General features: G+C 34.5%; 1 protein-coding gene across 2 annotated transcripts in view; it reads right to left on the bottom strand.

Moving 5' to 3' along the window:
- LOC106063087 (acetylcholinesterase-like) overlaps positions 1-17,291 on the bottom strand; it is a 51,456-nt gene that overhangs the window by 30,240 nt on the left and 3,925 nt on the right. The window contains exons 1-2 of one of the 2 annotated variants that reach the window (XM_056030744.1): positions 13,465-13,598; positions 864-973 (exon numbers count right to left, since the gene is read on the bottom strand). The gene's annotated coding sequence lies outside the window, so the exon portion shown is untranslated. Of the gene's footprint in view, positions 1-863; positions 974-13,464; positions 13,599-17,291 lie in introns of those variants that run through there. The other variant, XM_056030743.1, reaches the window with a different exon arrangement.

Here is a 17,291-nt window from a genome sequence, read left to right as displayed (position 1 = left end):
ACAACATACAAGTCTAAACATAATACATAACAACATACAAGTCTAAACATAATAATTAAATAATGATTTGAAAACGTACGAAAAAATACTTTTTTATTTTCTAAATGTCCATTTTTAACACACTGCGTCAACATTTCGGCGGGCCGGATAGCACCATATTTCGTGTAGGATTAGGCCCACGGACCGTATGTTGGGCATCAATGAATTCTTAAAGTATTATTCTAACAGGTGAATAGTGTTTAATCTCTGGGTAGAAGGAAGAAATAAACTTTCCTTTGAACCACAGAAAATAAAACAAGAAATGCCCAACTTTGTGTGTGTGTTGACCACATTGCATAGAGTCGGCATAGACGATACACTTTATGTTTGTGTGTGTGTGTTAACCACATTGTATAGGCGATAGACTTTGTGTGTGTGAGTTAACCACATTGTATAGGCGATAGACTTTGTGTGTGTGAGTTAACCACATTGGATAGGCGATAGGCTGTGTGTGTATGTGTGTGTATGTTTTGACAACATTGTATATATAGACTATACAACATGTGAGTTTTAGATTGAGAAACATTACATATAGTACAGGAACATTAGATTTCTGAACATTAAAGTAACATTACTTATAGCAACATTATAAGAACATTACTTATAGAAGCATTATAGAAACATTACATGGAAGAACATTAGGTATTGGAACATTAGATAAAGAAACGTAGGTTGTATAACTTTATAGAAGAAACGGATTTATCACATAAAATCCAAATCTGTAAAACTATTCTGTGCCACCACGACCATGTCTTCTATTGTAAAGAAAACTGCTTCTAGCATGTAGATCTGAAATCAAACGTTTTATAAAGTGTAAAACTTACCTCTGGTCATTAATAATTCTTCAAACACCTCGCCAGCTCTCTGTAGGTTACACTACAACAACAGAGCACGTGACCTCATTGAGTCCAAATCACGGGCATGGTGTTGAAACCTTGGGAAATACAAAACAAAGGGGCGTAAGTCTGTCAGGAAAAACAACAATAAATATTACATCAGCGTTTCTCAAACTGTGGTACGCCCATCCAGGGGATGCGATGTCCTCTCAAGTGGGGCGCGACGTCCTAACACAAGTTTTTTTGTTTTTTTTTTTTTTGGTGGGGGACAATGCAGGTCAATATATTTTCCAAGGTACAAAAGAAAAGTTGTTTTGAAATTTCCAATTCATGTTTCAATATTCCCCAAGTCAATAGTCCCAAGGCTTCAGAGATGCCTACATGCCAAAAAGGGAATATATATTCCCAGACTTGGAAATGTGTATTTTGAGGGGCAAATGTGTATTTTCCTAAATATTAAGAAATATACTCAGGAAAGACTCAAATCTTTCAATCTCGTTAGATACACGCATGCAGCAATCCAAAAACTGAACACAGCCTAGAGTTCTATAAGACATTCTGTCAAGTTTTCAAAATATTAACACTATTAGTCTTTGTCATAATGAATATAACGGTAGCTTTAGATCTTCCTACTTTATGTAATTTTAGAATCAGGGCACATCAGTTTGATTCTCTTTGTCATGTTAAGGGAGAGAGAGAGAAAGAGAGAGAGAGAGAGAGATTAACCACCATTTTGTCCAATATGACCTCAGCCCAACTTACTTTCTTCTGCTGTATTTTGTAACTTACAAAAAATCAAATCTAAATCTAGAGTCCTGATGCTTGTTGGTTTTAATGTGCATAAGCTACTTAAAGCTATTTTAATAATCCTACGGAATTGTAAGCTACTGTCCTGAATGTGAAATACTAAAATCCAGATCTAGACTAATATGTGCCCCCTTTCATTTTACATTCCATAATTGATAAGAAAGGAGATCAAATACATCTCTTTAATGAGATGGCAGAAGTTGTTGCACATTTGTGAGTTACAGAAAGCTAGATCTAGAATTTAGATCTAGATCCCATAGCTACAAGACCTAGTCAGTAGTCTAAATTTAGATCGATAAATAGATCTACTTTGATCTAGATCTATATTAGTTCTACATCTAATTTTGTCTAGTACATACCAAGTCACATCAAGAACTAGATAACAAGACTAAGTCTAAATCTAGATCTTAATTCTAAATCTAGAATTACGTAAATTCGCGATGCCTGACATTGTAAAACTTTTTAACGCAATACTAGATTTATACGAGTCCAATGATTTAATGTCTAGAACTAAACAATCAATTGATTCCCAATCAGTTTGAAGACTAGAGTCTAGAAATAAGCTGACACATTGAAAGGAACTCCGCTTTATTGTCATCAGCAAGACCTAGTAGATCTAATTAGTCTAAATTTTTTAAATCTTCGCGCGTAAGCGCGAGAACAAAATAAGGTTAATCTTGTAGTAGATGTAATAAGAATAGACCATTTCCAGGCATTGACGCACTGATCTATATATATCTATAGGATTGAAACAACTTTTTGTTTTTTGTATTAATTTTTTTTTTTTTGCTTTCGCGGGGGAAATGCGTATTTTCAGATGATAAACTCGCGTATTTTCGTGTCCATTTGCGTACAAAATACGCAAGATGCGTACTTGTAGGCAAATCTGCCTAAGGTTAAATATTTTTAACCTTGTACACTGTGTATAGACTGTAGAAAGATTTTGTGAGAGGTGTCTGAAGCTATATGAACTAAAAAACTTTGCTTAAGTAAGACTTTTGAAATGTCTTGTGCCTGATCTTAGAGAAAACGTAAATGATCTAACGATAACCATGACCTTTACAAACGTCCGTGGCCTCTATGTACCTCGAATGTCCTCACATAATAGTATTGGTCAGTGTTGACATTTACTTTATTAGACTTAATTTGACCTGTAACTTTTTTTTTCCAAGAATGAATAGTGAGCTCTTATTAGAAAAAAATAACTAAAAAAAAACATTTCAATTTCGGTCCGTCACAACTTTTTTTTTACTTTAACCTTTAGCCTCTCGTGCAAAGAGAAAACGTGAGTTGTACACGACAGGAGAAAGAATATCTGAAGCTCGGAACGCATGAAAACAACTGCAGTCCTCCAGTCCCTGGATAAAGGGAGAGAACCTCTTACACTATCTCCAGAGATAACTCATCAAAATTATCCACGGGACACAATTTCCGAAACAAAACAAAAGACTAAACGGACTAGCTTTTATAAACACGTAACATACGTACATTTGGATTATTGATATAGTGTCCATATTGAAAGCAAATAAAGTCAGGAAATAATGTTACAATTATATGTCTTTAAGTTTCTTTCCTTTCTTTTACAAACCTTATTTCAACTCACTCTGTCTGGTACAATTGTCAACATGTTATTTTTTCCCACACCCAATCTCGGATTTAGTTGAAAATTTGCACATTATTTCTTGTACCTGACAAAACAAGAATAAATTTGAAATAAAAATCAAGTAAATTTATTATAATTAATTAATTATTTTGTTTGGTAACGAAAAAGGGAAAGAAATTGTATTTGACTAATGTAGTGGTATAAGTTGAATTAATTCCCTTTTTACTTTGTGTAGAGAACTAGACGAACTAAAAGTTTGAACCTAACAACAGATAACTTTAAAATCTTATTTTTTCATAAGCACTGCGCAGACACAGTGGTCAGAGTATTGGCTTGAGGAGGCTTGGGCCGTTGAGTTTGAATTCAACTTTTTGTTTTATAAATACATTTAAAAAGCTATCACGGTAACATTCACACAGATATTTTCCCTTCCCTTCCTTTCCCTTCCTTTCCCTTTCCCAACTGGTCATTCCGCATTGAGAAAGATAATAGCATGAAATTTTCATGTCCCGCAAACTTCTTGCAACGCTCAGTAAGTTCGGCATAGGATTTCTTTGTTTGTGACCCGATCTCTATAACTGACTTCTAAAATCTTAGCCAATTCTCAATTTCGGCAGATAACTTCTATGTCCAGCATGGATACATCGCTGTTGGGATGACGATTGTGTTAAATCGGTGGATTTTTGAATCAAGTCCAATAGCTTGGTAGTGTAACATTGTCAGTGAAGTCCAAGTCTGTCATTCGATTCAGTTCACGTCATGATTCATTCTGTCCTCATTCTCTCATCATTATTAGTCGATGGCTACGCGAAAGAGGAAGAGAGAGACAAGATACACCCCTGTCTCTCACCTGTGTCGATGCTAAAGAACTCTTCTTCTGTTTTAATACAGCAACTAGATTGGCTGTATAGCTGTCATAGGATCTGCATGAATTTTTACTGGGATACCATATTCTCTATTTTCCACAGTAAATCTCGATGGACATTATCAAACACTTTTTTGAACCAAATAATGAATTGTAACCTCTGGACTAATTGGCAAGCCAATAGAGACAACCATAATGAATGCCAGGTGTTTCTTAAGTGATGATTTGCAATCCTAGAAGAGGAACTATTTAAAGTTTGGCTCTTCTTCGTTTGACAGGTAAAAAACAACTTTTCTCTGACCTAGAAGATTGATTTTGTTCCTTCATTATCATAAAGTGTTTACATAAAACGCGCTAACAATCATTAAAGATTAGTGTCATAGACACAGAAATATACAGATTGGTCGACAGGTATTGGTTTCATTTGATTATTAAAAAAAGCAACTGTGCTCTTCAATTTGGAAAATAAAATTGTACACTCAATCTAGATAAGTCATTCACAAAGTCTTCTAGACAGACCCCAAGGGGACTATGAAGACTTCCAAAGAGTCCATTAGTGTGATAATTAAAAGGGTCCATTAGTGTGATAATTAAAAGGGTCCATTAGAGTGATAAAATGAATTAAGGATCCACGGTAGTGGATCTCATTTTATCAGGTTAAGACTTTAATTTTGATTTTCCATTAGTGGAATCATGACCTACACCTATAGGATTTGAACCTTAGATTGATTTCTTTACGGTCTCATTTGGTGTAACGAGGGCTAGATGCTTGCATGGCGACACCAATCCCTCTCCATGCTTGACCACAGCCGAGTACCTCCAATTAGGTGGTTCGCTTTAGTGTCTGAACATGTGGCCATTGTAGTCCATCCTGGAACTCTTCCGCCCTGGCCGGTGACCTTAGTCTAGAAAGCAGTAGTGCCATGTTATCACCACCCCCTCACATGGTTTAGTCCACCAGCTGAAGCTGCTTTCCAGGGCATGGCGCTTGGAGCGACAAGTGAGAGATGTAGGGGTTGGAAGGGGGAGGCCGTCCACCTAAAGGTGCAGCATGCCGGACCCTCGAAGGTACTAGCTCTTTTTTTCAGTATCCCCTAGGTCCTTATGTTATTTATACATTTAATTACTTATTTCAACGCATTTTTGTCTCTAAGGTAACGCATTTTAGAAATGGCCGAATCTCTAAAGAAATGCTGACAGTACAGATCAGTGTTGATTATTTGAAGTTTCACTTCATTCTTTCCGTGTTTAACTAGCCGGTGCGTTTCTGGCCAGAATTATATTAAGGAAGCAAATCATTCGACTGGGAAAATATTCCCCAGTTTCCAAATTTAGTACAGTCAAACTGACAGGAAGATGACTTTAGGATTATGGTGAGTATTTCAATGTCCTTTCTTCTGATTTTCAAATAAGATTTGAGGATAATCTGAATAAGATTTCCTCAATGGAAATCGATTTATATGATGCTATAGAAGAGACGACAAACATTCTCAAAAGAAATACTCGGAATAAATATTAATCGAGAACTTAAAGTATAATTTTTAAAAAAAGGTATCAGCTCTTATGGCTCCAAAAAGATTCAACCTGATACTTTTCATATATTACGTATTATAATAATAAAGTTTTTAATGGCTTTTTCATCTTCATATCTAGTGGAAAACGGTTTTAGCAAGGTACCAATATTGTGATAATAAAAAGAAAGAAACCAATTAGACAAGACTAACAGAGAAAATTGAAGATGAAACCTAAAGTGAAAGCCCTATATGGAATCTTTTTATGTTATTCTGAAAGCTCATCTTACCCAGAACGTTGGTTTCTTCTTTGACTGACTTTAAACTGCTTCGTTTTAATTTGAATTTCATTGATAAATATAGACAACTTAACATGTTTTTTTTTTCTTCTTTTTTAAATCTATAATCTATTTTCTATAAACTTTTTTAAAAATTACTTTTTGACTCTTCCTATCCCTTGAGCTAGAAATCATTTTAAAAAAAAACAAAAAAAGTAAATCTATTGAATTCGAAAATTTTATTTTTTTTAAATTGTTACGCTTGGGGTTTGCCGAAAACAGGTATGGGAACCTTTGATCTAGATCAATTTTAGTTAATGGTTTTCCTGATCGTACGGTTTCAAATAGAGTTGGTTTTTAAGGAAATTGTTTTTCATCAGAACTCCCAAATAAGCTAAAACTTACAACAATTTTAGAACAAGAAATGTCACCTGCCATAATAGGCACACGTAGATCTATAATAATACAGACTAGGTTGCATTGATTATTGCGTTTATAATAAAGATATAAACTATGGCTGAAAAAAAAAATAAACTTTTACTTTTATACTGCTAGTAATAATTCTAACAAGATTATATTTATATTTATATATAGGTCTTTGGTTTCAAAGGTTGTCATGGCCAGGGGTGTCAATGGGGATAAGCTCCCATTGTCTATAAAATACTCCTAATGGCATGCGTCTCAAATAGCCTCTGACAACTAAGTCCAACACCTGGCCTGCTCGTATGGCTTAGATATTTTTAAGCTCGGCGAAACTGCTCTTACTAACAGGTGAAGCGGTGAAGGCGGATACCTGGCGCCACAAAACCGTGAGCTTCGGGCAGATGGAGCTCGTCAGCCTAGTAAGGCAGTTCATCTAGGAGAGGGGTACTCTGATTTCAAACCCCCGCTGCCTTGCGGTACTGGGGCTTCAGGAGACAACCTCAAGGAGAAATCAGGAGTGAAGCCCCTTAGGCGTTGGGAGTATCAGCTATGAAATTCCCTCCGGCAGCTTCTGCAACTGAGTTGGTGCCAAATGTAATGCGATGCGTTCCTTTGGATCACATCAGCAAGGTCGAGAGAGGGATCATGACGCATGGGCCACCCATGACCCCTTTATCCAAGGCCCAAGAATGCGCCCCGGAGAGGAAACTCTGGTGCTGCTGCAAAGCGGCTAAAACAACACGGGAGACAACAGTTATTAAGCCAAAACCAGTGACGCATTTGGGCGCATCCATTGCCTTTCGAGACAAAAGGAGCCATATATATAGGTCTGTGGTTATTTCTTACAAAAGTTGCTCAGTTTTCTGCCATAAGATGCGAAACAAAACGTCCATGTTATTTTTCAAGCTAATTACGCAGCCAATTAACGGTCTATAAATGTAATTCAATGATCGATGTGTCTTGGGTATTTGCATAATGAAGTAAATCTTCTCTTTGTTTACATTTGTTTGAGATCCGCTGCCCATTCATAAGACAACTCGTGAAGCAAAATAAAAAATACAGGACTAGAGAGCGATGGGGAGAAGGTGGAGACCATTTAATGGAAACATGTAAGAAAATAAACAGTTTTGGGAGAGATTGTGAAAGAAACAGACAAAACAGTCAAAAACACTGCATTCCAAGTCACTATAGACAATTAAATAAGACAAAAAAAAACTGCTTTTGTGTTATAAGGACTAGCTCATTACTACTTCTATATTCTGTACACCGGAGAGTGTTCACATAAAGACTCTTTTAGATTTGACTGTATTTTCTACTTTTTAAATTGAAGAACTCTTATTTTCACTGAAATTCTAGACTAGGGTGAAGTCCCGTGGTTGATAGTGATACCCGCTTTGAATCGTCCAAGCATATGTACGATTCGTGTGAGTATACTTGTGAGACTCTATACACAGACCTATATATATTATACCGTGTGCGTACAGTTATGATTCTAGGCTGTATATTTGTAACACTCTTGTGCGTACACTTGAGAGACATTTGTGCGTACATTTGTGAGATTCTTGTGCCCACATTGGATTGATAATCAACTAGCACATATACCTCCTTGCACCTCGATGCTAATTGCTCACAAGTACTGCCTCTCACAAGCACTGCCTCTCACAAGTACTGCCTCTCACAAGTACTGCCTCTCACAAGTACTGCCTCTCTTGCTACTCGCTCGATTCTCCATTGAAGTCTCACATTTCTCATTGCTTTTGTACCCAGCAGCGAATCAGTTTTCTAAAGCGCTGATTAAAAACTGAGATTTAAACAAAAAAACATTTTTAAAAAATAACAATAATAAAGCAAATCCTAAATAAGGGGAAGAACTGCTTTATTACTGCCATTTATCTCAATACTGCAAGGTTTATCTCCCCTTTTCTATATAAAACAAAAATGAAAAAAAAAAAACTAATTAAGTAATAATAATAAACTAATTGTTAAATAATTTTTGGATAGATTCATGTGTTGTCAATGACAATGAACATCGTGAAAATGTTCCACTTAATCCGAGAATGAGAAGTCGGAGACAAATCGTGTACAAACATCCTACCCAGACAGACACAGAGGTTATAGAAGATTTGTACAATTAACATAAAAACTAGGCCTCCCCCTCCCCCATTCTCCTCCCCATTCACTGTTTTTTTTTTCTTCTCTCCACTAAAACCGTTTAATTGGAAAGAAACTGAGACTCTGGTTTAATTATTTGTTGTTTTTTTTTCTATTAATTGTTTTGTGCCCCTCTCCCCAGACATTTCTTCTCCTTCAGGCTATCATCATTATAATAGTAGCAGGAATCTCCAAGATAAACATCTGGTGTACAGCTCTGTCTGGTTGGCCTTTTTTCTTTGGTCCAATTAAAAGTTTATTGGAATCTGTCATAGAAGGGATTTTTTTTTCTTGTCCCCCCCCCTCAATTTTCATTTAATAAGAGATGGATGGGGTGGGGGAGGGTTATAGCGGAGTGTAGAGTCAACTCCAGAAAGGACACTTAAAAAAAGACACCCTATATTAAGCGTAATTATTCAAATTGGTTTGGATTAGTCATGTAATTAACTTTGTAATAGATCTAGACTCAGGGCCGCCGCAACCTATTGTGCATTATGTGCACTGCACGCAGGTGGCCTAATATAGGGGGCGGCCAAATAATTATGCCAAGGTTCCTTTTTCTTTACATTTTTGGTTAAATAATATAAAATTACTTAAATATTTTGTTTCAATTCTAATGAGTCCATTATCCTTTAAAAACTTGGGAGAAAAAAAAAACGATATTTGTACAAAACAAAGTTATTTTGGAAACTTTAAAAAAAAAATAAAAATTAAAATAAAGCGGCGCGCGAGGGATTCCCACGAGCTTTTCCATAGGTGCCTACTCATTTATGGCCTTGAATTTTCGCGGGTTGTTTGTAACATTTGTTTCGAGTTGAATAGCTAGCCCTGTAGGCCTAAGTTGATCTAGATCTGGTTATTAAAAAGTCAATTTTAAAACATTTTCGCTTCTTTTTTTTAATGGCTGTTAGTTGAGAGTACAATATTTTTGGCCGATTATACAATCTAGATGTAAATCTACATTAAGTTCATTTGTGTTAATATTTAAAATACATTTTTAATTAGCCTATGTTCTTTTCGTAGAAAAATCTGTTAAAAACGGTATCTGTTTTTTTTATCTACTTAATATTTAATTGGATACATATATATATATATATATAACGGTATTTAAGTTTCTTTTTATTGTTTTATTTTTGTTTAAATGTGCAAGTATTCCCTAGTGGATTAGTATTACTGTCAGAAAAGGGAGTTGTAGACGCCAGGAACAATAATTGTCTAAAGTTCAAAAGGTCAGAACTGGCTCGTTGAAGTGAAATTTTATTACTTAAATTTGGATTCCATATGTAGTGTTAAATTATTATAAATAAAAAATTAAAATTAAAAAATTGTTAAAATTAAGACAAAGGCTCTTTTCCTTTTCATTACAAAAGAAAAATGCTAAGTTAAAGTTGAAAATAAAACATCTTAGAGGGCATGGCGATACGACAAGGGTGTTAATATGAAAAGAAAAAAGGAATGGTCAACAAAAATCAAAGATCGCTTTTGGTACAGTGTCCAGCTCAGTATTAATGACTTTAAAAAAAAAAAGGGGGGGGGCGGCATTTTAAAATTTCGCACGCTGGCAGCCAGAATCCTCGCGGCGGCCCTGTCTAGACTAACAATAATAAATCTGTGCAATTAGAAATATTTGTATCAATTGTTTTTGTTTAGCGTTATTTCATGTGTTTAGATTACTCAATACTCTATGATCTTATCACTTGTCCAGTTTTTATTCTACGTGTTATAAACATCACACAATCTTGACATTGATTTATTATTGAGTTGCTTCCATTAGAGTGTATTACAATATATTTGTTCACAGCACGAAAGCATAACAGAAAACATTTCATTGATGGAAGAACAGGAACACATAACTAAAAAAGAAAACATTGCAATGATGGTAGAACAGGAACACATAACTAAAAAGAAAACATTGCAATGATGGAAGAACAGGAACACATAACTAAAAAGAAAACATTGCAATGATGGAAGAACAGGAACACATAACTAAAAAGAAAACATTGCAATGATGGAAGAACAGGAACACATAACTAAAAAGAAAACATTGCAATGATGGAAGAACAGGAACACATAACTAAAAAGAAAACATTGCAATGATGGAAGAACACAACCAAATAACTAAAAAGAAAACATTGCAATGATGGAAGAACAGGAACACATAACTAAAAAGAAAACATTGCAATGATGGAAGAACAGGAACACATAACTAAAAAGAAAACATTGCAATGATGGTAGAACAGGAACACATAACTAAAAAGAAAACATTGCAATGATGGTAGAACACAAACAAATAACTAAAAGGAAAACATTGCAATGATGGAAGAACACAAACAAATAACTAAAAAGAAAACATTGCAATGATGGTAGAACAGGAACACATAACTAAAAAGAAAACATTGCAATGATGGAAGAACAGGAACACATAACTAAAAAGAAAACATTGCAATGATGGAAGAACACAAACAAATAACTAAAAAGAAAACATTGCAATGATGGAAGAACACAAACAAATAACTAAAAAGAAAACATTGCAATGATGGTAGAACAGGAACACATAACTAAAAAGAAAACATTGCAATGATGGAAGAACACAAACAAATAACTAAAAAGAAAACATTGCAATGATGGAAGAACACAAACAAATAACTAAAAAGAAAACATTACATTGATGGTAGAACACAAACAAATAACTAAAAAGAAAACATTACATTGATGGTAGAACACAAACAAATAACTAAAAAGAAAACATTGCATTGATGGTACAACACAAACAAATAACTAAAAAGAAAACATTGCAATGATGGTAGAACAGGAACACATAACTAAAAAGAAAACATTGCAATGATGGAAGAACACAAACAAATAACTAAAAAGAAAACATTGCAATGATGGAAGAACACAAACAAATAACTAAAAAGAAAACATTACATTGATGGTAGAACACAAACAAATAACTAAAAAGAAAACATTACATTGATGGTAGAACACAAACAAATAACTAAAAAGAAAACATTGCATTGATGGTACAACACAAACAAATAACTAAAAAGAAAACATTGCAATGATGGAAGAACACAAACAAATAACTAAAAAGAAAACTTTGCAATGATGGAAGAACACAAACAAATAACTAAAAAGAAAACATTGCAATGATGGAAGAACACAAACAAATAACTAAAAAGAAAACATTGCAATGATGGTAGAACAGGAACACATAACTAAAAAGAAAACATTGCAATGATGGAAGAACACAAACAAATAACTAAAAAGAAAACATTGCAATGATGGAAGAACACAAACAAATAACTAAAAAGAAAACATTACATTGATGGTAGAACACAAACAAATAACTAAAAAGAAAACATTACATTGATGGTAGAACACAAACAAATAACTAAAAAGAAAACATTGCATTGATGGTACAACACAAACAAATAACTAAAAAGAAAACATTACATTGATGGTAGAACACAAACAAATAACTAAAAAGAAAACATTGCAATGATGGAAGAACACAAACAAATAACTAAAAAGAAAACATTGCAATGATGGAAGAACACAAACAAATAACTAAAAAGAAAACATTGCAATGATGGAAGAACACAAACAAATAACTAAAAAGAAAACATTGCAATGATGGAAGAACACAAACAAATAACTAAAAAGAAAACTTTGCAATGATGGAAGAACACAAACAAATAACTAAAAAGAAAACATTGCAATGATGGAAGAACACAAACAAATAACTAAAAAGAAAACATTGCAATGATGGAAGAACACAAACAAATAACTAAAAAGAAAACATTGCAATGATGGAAGAACACAAACAAATAACTAAAAAGAAAACATTACATTGATGGTAGAACACAAACAAATAACTAAAAAGAAAACATTACATTGATGGTAGAACACAAACAAATAACTAAAAAGAAAACATTGCAATGATGGAAGAACACAAACAAATAACTAAAAAGAAAACTTTGCAATGATGGTAGAACACAAACAAATAACTAAAAAGAAAACATTACATTGATGGTAGAACACAAACAAATAACTAAAAAGAAAACATTGCAATGATGGAAGAACACAAACAAATAACTAAAAAGAAAACTTTGCAATGATGGAAGAACACAAACAAATAACTAAAAAGAAAACTTTGCAATGATGGAAGAACACAAACAAATAACTAAAAAGAAAACATTGCAATGATGGAAGAACACAAACAAATAACTAAAAAGAAAACATTGCAATGATGGAAGAACACAAACAAATAACTAAAAAGAAAACATTGCAATGATGGAAGAACACAAACAAATAACTAAAAAGAAAACATTGCAATGATGGAAGAACACAAACAAATAACTAAAAAGAAAACATTGCAATGATGGAAGAACACAAACAAATAACTAAAAAGAAAACATTGCAATGATGGTAGAACACAAACAAATAACTAAAAAGAAAACATTACATTGATGGTAGAACACAAACAAATAACTAAAAAGAAAACATTACATTGATGGTAGAACACAAACAAATAACTAAAAAGAAAACATTGCATTGATGGTAGAACACAAACAAATAACTAAAAAGAAAACATTACATTGATGGTAGAACACAAACAAATAACTAAAAAGAAAACATTGCATTGATGGTAGAACACAAACAAATAACTAAAAAGAAAACTTTGCAATGATGGAAGAACACAAACAAATAACTAAAAAGAAAACATTGCAATGATGGAAGAACACAAACAAATAACTAAAAAGAAAACATTGCAATGATGGTAGAACACAAACAAATAACTAAAAAGAAAACTTTGCAATGATGGAAGAACACAAACAAATAACTAAAAAGAAAACATTGCAATGATGGTAGAACACAAACAAATAACTAAAAAGAAAACATTGCATTGATAGAAATGCTTGGTGAAGACTATAGATTTCATACTTACTAGTTATGAAATAAACATACATAGTTTACAGATTAGCATTAATTTGAAATGAAGCTACAAGCTAATAAAACCTGCAAATCACGTGATGCTTATCACGTGATGCTTGTCAAAACTAAGTCTATGAAGCACACAACATCATCCAGAATAAAGTCTGTGAACCACACTCTTTGTGGCCATTAGCCAAAGCACGAGGGAAGCCAAAACATTCTTTCTATCAGATCAAATTTTATGGCGTGCAACGTACTTCTCATTTTCCTTTGACCCTAGAGTTCACAAAGGTCAGACTAGTATTACACGAGGCATCAATATGCATGGGCATGTCTTCCTAGCATTCCACGTTACATCATCTCGTCTGATCCTAAATTGCACGCGCTCTTGGTCGACGCATGCACTAGTGATACCATTGTTTTAAAGATATGAGCTTTGTTGCATACCTGACGTCTAGTAGGTAGTGTTAAGGCTTCCGCGCGGTGTTGATTCTTGGAAATAAATCTAGTGTAGATCTACGTCTGACTGGAAGTAATGCTGAACTCGAACTACTTCAGTAACACCGACGAAAGGCCGAAACAATCAAAATATGTAGTCGACGCTGATGTTGTTCTACAAATATATTTAATAATCAAGAAGGGAATCGTCCGATGTCAGCTATGTCCGTAAATCCGTATATCTATTGTACTGCTCTACAAGAAGCGTCTTCTTTGTAGCGTCACTTAGAGCGTTCTTGTTTTTTTAACCAACTTTACGTCATCGTCGCTAAGTAAAACTTTACCCTATTCCCGAAACAAATAACGAATTCCTAATCATGTCCTAACAGTAGAATACAGGCGTGATAGAATCAACACTGATCGGCAATTTTTTTTCCATTAATATTTCATTGGTCTATTTTTCACAGTTGAAATTGATCTAATTATTATTCCATTGCTATGTCATTCTTTTATTTGGTCAGCCATCTTTTGGTAGACCTTGTCTTTGAGCACCCTTCGCTGTACCTTGAAGGGTGACTTTTGACGTAGAGTCATGTCTTACAATAGGACCAGCTCAGCTTTTGTGTCTTCGAAGCATTGAGGAGTTCTTCCTTTTAGCCAGCCTGTCAGTTGAGGGTAACTGACAATCATTTGTCTTCTTTCCTTGGTAGCATTTTTCAGTTTTATTCTCTGTAGTAGAGACCACAAGCGAAGACTTACACTGTTAACTGTAGCTGGCTGGATAATGTAACAGGGGAGGGATTTGGTTACACAAACTGTCTAGCGCCCCTACAAGAACTGTCAAAGCACCCCTACGACGAACTGCCAAAAGCACCCCTACGACAAAAGTTAAGCGACAGATGAAAGATGAGAGATAGAGAGAGATAGAGAGAGAGAGAGAGAGAGAGAGAGAGAGAGAGAGAGAGCTATGTAGCTTAATTAATTCATTAGTTTGTTTGCAAAGAAATGAATCAGGATGGATTGAGATGTTATATTTCATGTAATGTTGAACTGTGACAGACACTTGTTGAATGTAGATTTCATTTGCAGTGTTGTTCTATGTTTGTGTATATGTATTGGATTATTGTATATGATGTTGCTTTCGATATATTAGAGTTGCAAACAGTATTATTATTAATAGTAGTACTAGTACTAGTTGTACTATGGATGTCACATTGCGTTGCTGTAGTTTGTTCAATATTTGTTCCAGTAACATTTCACATGGTTTAGTTCTTCAGCAGCTTTTGGATTTACAGTTGCTCCCAGGCTCTGCGTGAGTCTTTCAAACTAGATCTGGGTGTGGGTGTGTGGGTGTGTTCTGTGTGCAATGACGTGAGGCAAATATTTCACGTTGGATTTAATTTCAAAGAAGGTTCTCACAAGGTTTCACTTAGCAGATCACTGAAATAGTTGTCTCTAGCTCAATACCTAGCAATAAGTGTTTTTGCTTTGCTTATAAATAAGCTAAATAGCCACAGATATTCTGAAATCTCCTTATTGGTGATTCGAAAACAAGCTAAAAAAATGTTTTACCTTCAAACCAGCTAAACACACATACATAATGGGATGTTAGTTTATGCTAAACATTTTTATACATACCATAGAAAAGGTTATTTTAACAAGAACAACATACAAAAAATAAAGCTTATATTAAGTGTAATTGTATCAAATACTTTGGATCACTCATCTGAACTTTGTAATAGATTTAGACGAACAATACTAAATCTGTGCGATTAGAAATAGTTTTACTGTTTTTGTTTAGTGCAATACCATGCTTTGAGCTTTCTCCATTAGGAAAGGAGGGGGAAGGGGGAGAAAGAATGAAGTATCTTGTGAAGGTTACCGTGATCGCTTTGTAACTGTAGTTTATATAAAAAAAAAGTTTTGCGGCTTGAAGTTGAGCACGAGGGTTCAAGCCAAGGCACAAATCACTTTGAAGTGACTTAATTCTCTACATAAAGTATAAGGGGGAACAACTCAACTTATATCGCCACATCTGTCAAGTACAATTTATTTCCGTGGTTCAATAACAAACAAAGCAATTACTGTTATCAATAATTAATTACATAATTGGTTGATTTTTTTATTGATGCTTGTATTTGTCAGGTACAAGAAATATTTCAAAATTTCAGATTGATCCGAGATAGGGTGTGAGAGAAATATCGTGTACAAAAACTGCACCAGACAGACACATAAACAAACAGACAGACAGATAGAGTTATTACATGTTTTGTTCAATTGCGTGTTGGAATCCTGTGACGATTTAAAGGAAAGGTTAAAGCTAGTTAATAGTTAAATATATAAATCTATAGTCTATACCTTACATTGAAAGAAATTCTATCCAAGGCAAAGAGAGAGAACAAGGGAGAAAGATGATCAACAGATCAACAGATCTTGTGTGGTGCCCCAGTGGTTTATCAGACTAGGACTAGGTAAAGGTGAAAGTGATACCTTACATTAAACCACCCAAACATAACACCGCGCATGGTGCTTCTTATCTCCCTTGTTCTTTTCATCGTCTCCCATTTTCATTTATCTCCTTAGTTTTCACAAGTTCCGTCCCCTTGTTTTTTAACACAATTATTGTTGGCGTTGCGTTCTATGGTCTGCCCGCGCGTTCGATCGTCTGCTGTCATACAGTAATTGATGAGGAAGAAGAAAATCACTGTTTTGACTTCTGCTTTGGCTGTTTAGACATTTGATCAATCTAAAGACACAAGCACGCACAAGGCGCACAGCAATGCCCAACGTCACTTGTTTTGCATCAGGATAAAGTATTTATTCAAACTTACTTTTTACAATACATTTTCACCAACATATTTGTCGACTGAGATCCTATTCTAGCAATAACTGGCAACATGTGTGAGATGGAATCCATTCAAACCAACACGTCTTGTTCCATCTGACCTGGTTTAATACATGTGTGAGATGGAATCCATTCAAACCAACACTTCTTGTTCCATCTGACCTGGTTTAATACATGTGTGAGATGGAATCCATTCAAACCAACACTTCTTGTTCCATCTGACCTGGTTTAATACATGTGTGAGATGGAATCCATTCAAACCAACACTTCTTGTTCCATCTGACCTGGTTTAATACATGTGTGAGATGGAATCCATTCAAACCAACACGTCTTGTTCCATCTGACCTGGTTTAATACATGCGTGAGATGGAATCTATTCAAACCAACACGTCTTGTTCCATCTGACCTGGTTTAATACATGTGTGAGATGGAATCCATTCAAACCAACACTTCTTGTTCCATCTGACCTGGTTTAATACATGTGTGAGATGGAATCCATTCAAACCAACACTTCTTGTTCCATCTGACCTGGTTTAATACATGTGTGAGATGGAATC

Source organism: Biomphalaria glabrata, chromosome 5 (genome assembly GCF_947242115.1).
Source record: "Biomphalaria glabrata chromosome 5, xgBioGlab47.1, whole genome shotgun sequence".
Lineage (NCBI taxonomy): Eukaryota > Metazoa > Mollusca > Gastropoda > Planorbidae > Biomphalaria > Biomphalaria glabrata.
The sequence above is the reverse complement of the archived record's forward strand: the minus strand, read 5'-3'. Positions and strand labels throughout refer to the sequence as shown.